The sequence below is a fragment of the Pinus tabuliformis genome, chromosome 5_1, assembly GCF_031772625.1.
Source record: "Pinus tabuliformis cultivar Carrire ecotype Pingquan chromosome 5_1, CPIR1, whole genome shotgun sequence".
NCBI lineage: Eukaryota > Viridiplantae > Streptophyta > Pinopsida > Pinales > Pinaceae > Pinus > Pinus tabuliformis.
The window spans coordinates 149,598,074-149,607,692 of NC_142305.1; positions in this window are offsets into that span (position 1 = coordinate 149,598,074).

Consider the following 9,619-nt stretch of genomic DNA (forward strand, 5'->3'; position numbering starts at 1 on the left):
AAGTTCTTTGAGTTTCTTCCCAATTTTTCCCCAGTCATTGCTGACCAGTACCTCTTTATTTTTGTCAAGCTTGAGGAGGATAACATATGCTTGTTCTATAGTTTGCCCTTCAAGCAAACCCATTGCTATGTTTTAATGAGCCTAGCGATAGTGAAACTCGTTCTCGTCTAAAGACAAGTTTGTCGCTATTTAATGTTTTTAACAAGTCTAACGAAAAAGATAACTCGGTCCTTTTCATTTTTAGAGAGTCTGAAAAGGTACGTAAAGTCAACTCCGAAAGTCCTTTTTCGTCATCTAATCCCTTAAGTCCGAAAAAGTATAAAACAATACAGAAGGGATGAATTTTCGATAGTTTTTACAAGCCGAACAAAACAAGCGCTAGATCTTTTTGTGCAATAATCCCTCAGGTCCAAAAAGATTAAAATCTAGAGGAGGGATAGCACTTCCGGTCGCTTTAACGAGCTGGAAGGCCAAAACTCGGCAATCTTTTCATATTTTACGAGTCAGATGAAAAGAACTTAAAGAAGACTCGTCTTTTGAGGAACGAGTGATAAAACGGGTTAGCAGCTGATTCCAGGTAAGGGTTGGAATTTTCCAATCACGGCAGTGTCACAAGGATGGCTAGTGAAATCACTCTTCGCAGCTGTTCCTCAAAATGGGTAAACAATCATATGGAGGTGAACGATCGGCCAATGGAAAAGTGGAGGTGACGGTGCAAACACGACCAAGGCTTTAATGGCTGATAATGTTACGTTCATGGTGGTTATTTATGAGAGGGTAGTTCATTTTTTAAGGATCTTAAACGCGGAAAAACACTGCTCGGTCTTATGTTTATTTTTTAACGAGCATGAACTATGTGTTAAAACTGCTCGGTCTTATGTTTATTTTTTAACGAGCATGAACTATGTGCTAAAACTGCTCAATAATCCAGTCATATGATAAGAATGTCTCATGTAAGATGCCATTTTTTATGGAGCTTGCGCCTTACCAAAGCTATGCCCCGCATCCTTTCGTTGTGCAAGTTCAGAAACGACTAATCCTACGAGTTTAAAGGGTTAGACCTACAGGTTTAAAGGGAGGACATAAAAATTTTAAAAATAAATAGCCGCCCCTTGCTTGCACTCAAAAAGGTTTGCATGCCCCCAGGCATAAAGTACGATTTCAAGGTTACCCCTTCTTAGTCCAATAAAACATTTGTTTTACCAGGAGAGGCCTACCTCTTTCAGGTTACCCAAAGATTGTTCTATTAATCTTTCAAACAAAACACTTCTTCGGTGATGTCCTCCGAGATAGACAAAGGCGAGTGACAACGAGCACCAAACACATAACTTTGACAAAAGAATCTTATTCCAGAATAACCCCTCTTCCAAGACGGACGGGGTACAGACTAGTCATATTCTCCCGCGGAAACCTACCCTATACCCAAAGTTTTCCTGCCGAAGCAGACCAGGACGCATGCCCCCTGGGTTCCGGTCATATCCCTCCGAATTACTCGCGCTCATCGGGAGGACGGACCATGGGTTGAGACATTTCTTGCATGAAAAGACCATTTAGGGAAGGTATATGACTATTTGCGATGCGTGATCCGGGAAATGAAAGCTGGTCCACGAGCTTGACCACTCTTCCTTCATGCGGAAAACACATTACTCTAAAGAGTGAGGAGACGATGGCTCCCATGCAATATATATAGTCTCGTCCAAGGAGTAGGTTATAATCCAAGGGTCCTTGAACGACCATCACGTTCATTTGAACGGTCTTCCCTTTCAATGTGATAGGCACATTGGGGAGGATCCCTAAAGGTCGACTGGTTCCTTTATCAAAGCCTGTCAGATTTCTCATTTCAGGTAAAAGCGCTGGCGAACCAAGCGCTTTCCAAGCAGTGGAGGAAAGGATACTCACAGATGCCCCTTCATCAATGATGGTGCCAGCCATGACCATTCTGTATATTTGGACGATAATTCTGAATGGTATGCTTGCTGGCAAACGGGGTCTGCCTAGTTGGTTCCAGTCGAAGGAGACAACTAGGTTGCTTGGTGGTGGGACCGAGTAAACGGCCGGGTATCGCTCTGATGAACTTCCTTCCTGTGATAAAGGAATGGGGGGAGTGCCCCCATGCTCGTCAGAGTCTGTGTTGATGAAGAGAATTTGGATGGTGTCATCTTTATCCTCTTCAGTGACTGTATCATTCGAAGATAAATCCTCTGAAGGCAAGACCAGGTCAACTGCCGCCTCGACCTTTTGACTTTCTTCGGGTATGGATTCAGCTGGTTCATCTTCAATGACCGGCGCTTCAGCTGACCACTTGAGCGGGCCAGCTGGATTTTCAACTAACGAAGGACTCGGCAAGAGTTTTTTATATCCAGGAGGAAGTCGTAACGGTGAAACCGGACGATCATCCAAAACTCTTTTCGCCTCATCTAAGAAGGGACAACAGTGGATGGCGTGATCGCCTTCGCACAGTCTACAGGGAGATCTAGCTCTCCCTTTTTGTCCAAGGAATTCACTTTCGTTAGTTGACGGTATGCATTCAACATGGCTATCAGAGGTTGATGCCACCGGATTGTGCAAACTGGGAGACCAGTCCCTTAGTATCCGAGGGATGCAGGGAAAATCTCTGTGGAAGTGGTCTCCCTTGCATATGACACATGGCGATTTAGGTCTAGTCAGTGCTGTGTGTGGATTTTTGTCAGACGACACTTGTTTGCCCCTAGTCGCTTTTGGCTCCTTCTTCTTCTTTTATTTCTTCTTCTTTTCCTTCTTCTCCTTAGGAACTTGGTTTTTTGCTTTACCAGTTCCGTCAAGCGAAGAGGAAGGAGGAGAGGAAGAATTAGAGGAAGTAGAAGGCTGGTGGGCAACTCTGGACTGGTCTAACTGTTGATTCGACTGTTCAGGAATAGTGGTGTTCTGAACGACATTGGTTGAGAAGAGCCAGACCGGTAAGCCAATTGTCAGTCCTGGAAGCGACAATGTGGCCATATGGGGCGCACCAACATCTCCCCAAGAGGAGAAGGGACTAGGATTTCCACCAAGGGGAATTCCTTGGTTGGTGGGCTCCATTTTCTCAACCTAAAGATCAACGCAGGAAAAAGGGGTGATTGTTCCGTTTAAAATAAATTTTAACGACGCTTAGACACAACTTGCTTTTTCAATTTTAAAGAGTCGAGAAAAAGCTAAAGATGACTCTAGTCTCCTTCGATGTTTTAACGAGCCCGAAGTGACAAATGCTCAGATGGACTTTTTCCGTTATAGAGTCTGAAAAAGGCCAAAAGAAACTGCTCTGGAGTTCTAGGTAGAGGGTGTGCCAAACTTTTCGCAAAACCGCAGAATACTTTTTAAGGTACGGGCGGTCAATCTTCCCGAATGCTGTGTTCAGTGCATTGCGATCAGTAGGGCGGCCGACACGGCTTCCTAAGGATAAAGGTTTTATGCCTATAGGGGTCTCCCAATATATACTCGACGGTACGTGGGAGCACAATCCGTACTGGCGCTATCATCCCTCAGGAGGAATCACCCAACCATCAGCAAGATCGACAGTCACCAGGTTTTACGACGCCGGAACACGTCTCTAGCCTAGACCTCTATGTTGTGCGTTAAGTTACAAAGCGTTGTTAAGTTCATTTAATTTATTTTAGGTTGATCTTTCTTAGAATTTTTCCTTTTTGGATTACCACGAGATGTGTGATACAATTCCTAAATGCAGTCTAAAGATGATAAGCAAGCTTTTATATCTTTTCAACAATGAAAATCCTAGCTACAAGGGGAAAAGAAAGACACAATATTTTCTCAAAGAGCATAGAGCACACTGTAAATGCACTTTTCCTAAATCAAAGCATGCAAACTATCAAAATGCAAATGCACATATGCATGTATTTGTTTTCTCTTTCTTAATATTGATGCCTAAAAAGAAAGTTGTTGTACAAATTTGAATTCGATTTCAAGTGAAAACATAAACAAGTTCCTTTTTCAAAATCAAAAAGACGATTACGACACTTTATGATTTACTTGTTTTGACACTAGAAATGCATAAATTCAAACCAAACGACAAAAGTAAAAGCTCAATCAACTGTGAACAGCAAACAAACTCACTCCTAAGATCAAAACGACACTTATGACAGGTCTAGATCTAAGGGCGATAGTATGACTAGTTTACTTTTGTAATGGGAAACTGCAAATGATGTAACAAATACACAAAGAACAAATACAGTTTCTTTATACAACCGAGGCAGAATTGAGGCAAAGAAAAGGGGTTTCAGATAGGTACACTGACTGATAACAGGCTGCCAAAAACAGAGATAAAACTGAGCAAAAGGAAGCAGGGAACCACAGCTACACAAGGCAAAGGCTGATCAGCGCACCCTCAGCATAGAGAAACTGAACTTCAATGCAGGTATCCTTCACAGGACCTGCGTTGAAATGAAGAACCTCTTCACAGAGTCCACGCTAAAGCAAAAACGAGAGTTGTTTCTGGGTTCTGGGTCATGGTTTGCAGTTAAATCTACAGTTTTTGGCCAGATCAAAGCTATCAATTAGGTACAATTAGGAGGATGATTTAAAGGAGGACTAAGATCTATCACAAAGGGCTGTTAGAGCACTTGTGGATCAGTTTGTTCAGATCATAAAAACAGGCCCAGTGAGTGGACTAGAGTGGCAGATCTCTACTTTGTATTTGAAAATGGCAAATGAATTTCGATTCGGCACTCCTGAGTTTATGAGAAGAACAATAATAGAAACACAAATAAACTAACAAGATACTCTCCCCAGCGGAGTCGCCAATTTGTTGTTGGGAAAAGTATCCAATTCGGAATGCCCCTATCCCACTCTAAGTTGTGATAGTGCCTTAGCAACAAACAAGGTAAACTAATTGAGTATTCTTCTTTATGAAATGTAAATGAGGAAGAAGGATCTAACTAACCTGTGTCTTCCGTTAGTTTGTCGATCCAAATCACTCCTCTCTTCAGTAGCTCCCAGCTTCCTGCTCCTTCACCGGCCCAGCTTCACTAAATTCCTGCAAGATCACAAGAGAGAGAAACTACACGAAGATACAGATATACATTCATAAAAAGCTCAAGATCAGATTAAGCTAAACATGTAAGCATAACAGAACATCATTGGTACACAGCATGTAGGAGAAACTCAAATAGTTTATTGATATGATAATAAAGTACAAGAGGAGATACAACCAAGTGAGTTCCGATCTAGCATCTACCTCCCAGCAAAGGAATCCCTTCCTCTCCTCCAACAAAGCATAAATCATCCAATGTACTAATCTCAATCTCAAACCAACAGCAATTCTCTGCAAAGTACAAAATTCTAGCCCCCTGAACCTCTCAGTGAGAGATCCATATATAGATGTAAGCAGAGAGGATGAGTCAGCTTATGTTTTGACTTGTGGCTTCTCTCTGTCAGTTCTTGCTTCCACTTGGAGGTTGAGAACCTCTTACTCATCACTAGTCGAATTCATTGAGGCAAGTGTCATTGGAGAAGATTCTGGAAGCTTCCAGGGTCTTTCCACCTCGTTGAATGAGCTTGCCATTTGTCATTTCCCGTTCAGCGCACCCTGGTAGTGCTTTCACCTGCATTGCAGTGCACCTAGCCAGTGTAGACTCTACATTTCAACGCAGGCAGCTAGTGGAGCCTCTGAATTGATCTTGAATTGACTATTTCTGAGTGGTTTTTGGTGGAGAACTTCTGGGAGAAGCCGTCATTGGTTGACCTTGTTCCTTTAGGAGCTGTAACAACATCTTTAGGGACTTTGGATCCCTTGAATTATGGACATTTCATGCTTATAGCTGTAAGGCACAAAAATGTCTATAACAATGCCCCCCAAGCTTCATTTCATTCATCTAGGTGGATGGAATGAAGGTTCACTTTCGAGATCTAGGAAAGATTGAACTCGGATTTTATAATATCTTAATCAAAGACTCGATTTGGAAAAGAGAGTTGTTTCATTTTTTAACAAGGTTGACACAGTAAAAGAATTATCCTCGAGCCTCCTTGTTTCATTTTTTAAGGAGCTTGAGACAAGACTAGGAACCATGCTCCAACACTTTGTTTCATTTTTTAACAAGGTTGACACAAGACCAGGAACTATCCTCATGACATTTGTTTCATTTTTTAACAAGGTTGATACAGGAACAAACTATCCTCGAACTCCTTGATTCATTTTTTAACAAGCTTAACCCAAGACAAGGAATTTTGCTCACACCCCTTGTTTCATTTTTTAACTAGCTTGACACAAGACAAGAAACTATGCTCCACACCTCTTGTTTCATTTTTTAACAAGCTTGACAAAATATAAGGAACTCTGCTCCAGCCCCTTGTTTCATTTTTTAACGAGCTTGACAGAAGACAAGGAACTATGCTCCGGCCCCTTATTTCATTTTTTAACGAGCTTGACACAAGACAAGGAACTATGCTCACATCCCTTGTTTCATTTTTTAACGAGGTTGACACAAGACAAGGAACTTTGCTCTAAAGCCCTTGTTTCAATTTTTAACAAGCTTGACACAAGACAAGGAACTCTTCTTCAAGGTCCTTGTTTCATTTTTTAAGGAGCTTCACACAAGATAAGGAACTCTACTCTATCCCCTTGTTTCATTTTTTAACAAGCTTGAAACAAGACAAGGAACTGTGCTCCATCACGTATTCATGGACCATACAAGAACATGGCTCCCAAGAGGTCCTCACTAGATGGGAGAAACATGCTCTGGGAGGAATACATGTCAACTGGTACCAATGACAGATCAGGTTGCAATGCCCCCAGTACATAATGTACTATACCATCTATGTGATCATCAATAGATGTGGAGACAGAATGAGTAGCCATATAATTTAGCTGTGGAGGGGAGGGTACTACTTGCAAACAAGAACCAATAAGGGGAGATAGCTGCATAGGGGGCACCTGGTGACCAATGAATGAAAACTGATCAATGGTCACTATTCTCTCTTCGTGTGGAAAACAAACCACAAGGAAAAGTGAAGAAACAAGAGCTCCCATGACATAAACATAGTCGCATCCAAGGAGAATATTGAAATCCAAGGGACCTTGGACTACCATCACATCTATATAGACGATATTTATTCCCAAAGTAATAGGGAAATTCAGAAGGATCCGTAAGGGCTGATTGGTTCCTCTGTTGAAATCCAACAGATTCTGGGTGACAGGCACAAGATGTGGGGAACCCAAAGCTTGCCAAGTAGTAGAAGACATGATGCTAACAGACATGCCTTCATATAATATAGCGTCATATAATACCATATTATAGGCTTGCACTGTGCTCTAAAAAGGCACATAAGATGGAAGGTGGAATGCAGTCAATTGACTCTTGTCAAAAGAAACGACAAAACTACTTGGTGGGGGTATCATATGATTGCCCCCATGATTTATAGGAAAAGGAATCTCCTAAATAATCGGGACAGGAGGGTCACTCTTCAATTCACGAGAATCCGAGGAGACGACAAGAACATGATCAGTATGATCATTATTCTCTTCTGGAAAAAAGTGAACAACTAAAGGCAGAGCCAAGTGGACACTCTTCTCGACCATTGGTTGGTCGGGAACAAACAGAAGAGAGTCATGGTTAGGAAGAGTAGGACAGGAAGGAGATGAATCCAAGTCAATCTCTTTACCAACTAGGAGAGGGTCAGAAGAAAGTCTCTGATAACCAATAGGGAGTTGGAGTTGAGGAGCTGTAAGGTTTTCCAAAATTTTGGAAGCCTTATCCATAAGAGGACAAAGGTGAAGAAGATGTGTTGGGCATGGAATCCCCCCCACATCATGTTTTGGGGTTCAAAGCCCAGTTTTGGTCAAATGTTATTATAAGACTCCGCAAATTGTAGGCGTGGAGCACGAGATGGATATTGAATCATAGGGTTGTCTGCCCTAAGCTTTGTAATATAATGTAATGTAATGTCAACCTACCCATGGTCTACAGACCATGGGATTGTATAAATAGAGCGAGCCTCTAAGTGTAAAAGAGAGCGAAGAAAGAGAGAGAGAAAGGATGAGGAATTGAGTCGAAATCTGTAAAGTCTTGAGTCGTAGTAGTAGGAAGAGGCTCTACAACTGAGTGCGCAGAGACCTAGAAGAGTCTACAACTAAGTGCGTAGAGACCTAGAAGAGTCTGCAGCTGAGTGCGTGGACCCCTGCAGCTGAGTGTGCAGGGTAGGGTTGAGTTTGTAACCAAGCAAGAAGAATAATAAAAATACGTTGATTCCAAATATTGTGTATCTATTTTGGTCTTTCTTTCTATGCCTTTATATTGTTTTATTTCTCGTGCGCACTTATATGAATGCTGAACACGGTTGAGTATAATCGGGCTCACACAGATAAGTTAAGTAATTGGATAATCACAAATTAATAGTAAGGAATTTGGGTAATAGCACAACTCGCACCTCAAGTAGGGCTGCGTGGGGGCAACATCGTAGGCTACGAGGGACTGATAACTACGCGTAGCGATGTGCACGCAGGGTCAAACCACGGACCACCACAAATCATCATACATCTCTAGGGTGCAGAAATCTGGTTCTAGCACCCTCCCATACTACTTCGAGTGAGACCTCAGTCCACGCTCTGTAGACAGTTGCTGAAAGGGCTGGTGGCACTAGGATTTGTTTGACTAAATCACCTCCGAACCTGGGTCAAGCCCCATCAAGCCATCAAATGGTTACGTTACTGGGATTGGGATCTACATAAGGGATGTCTGATGTTGTGGCACTGGAATCCAACAAAGAAAGAAGTTGAAGAGTGGTTGGACAAGAAGATTCACGAGTTCACAACGCAAGAAAATAGGAATTTGCAAGTGTCTAAGGAGCAGTGGTTGGAGCGCTACTTATATACAGAAATCCATGAAATTTTCTTTGCTTCCTTTCCTTCTAAGCTATATGAGTGGATTGCGAAACTAGCATACAGTCAAGGAAGGTGCAGGCTCAATAAACCGATTGTGTGGATTCCAGAATTAGTGCATGGATTAGAAGCTTCGGAAGATAATATCGTGCGCGTCATGGACCATTGGCTTGATTGAATTATAGGAGGATTTATCACTAAGTTCACAGTAGATATGATTGTTAGCTACAATGAGGTGGAATGACACTTCCTCAAAGGACCGCGAGGTAAATATATCAAATCGTTGAACACTTGGATTAAGATGTTATTGTGTGAAAAGCCGGTTATACAGATAAATTTAAGTTTGTGGCTATGCGAAGTGGGAAGGTCTATAGAAATGAAGGTAGTGCAGAGATAGAAAATAGCCCCTTGATTTCACCTCAATGAGAAAGTGAGGAAGAGCTCGCGGGAGTTTCACCAAGAAGCACGGTCAGTCTGATAAGATAGCAGATCCCACATTTACCACCTCTACCTACACTGCCACCCGTCTCACTGTCTTCACCTCCATCTCCACCCAACCCACCTCCGCAATCCTTGCAGTTCAATATGGCAAGCGCAATAAAGTTACCTGTATTTAGAGGAGTAGGAAACGGAGATCTGGACCAATTTTGGTTCATGGTAAAAGTTGTGTGGGAAGCGCAAGGAGTCATGGATGACAATATCAAGAAGGCCACATTGGTAAGTGCATTATAGGACCGTGCCCTAACATGGTACATTAAACACTATAATGATCAT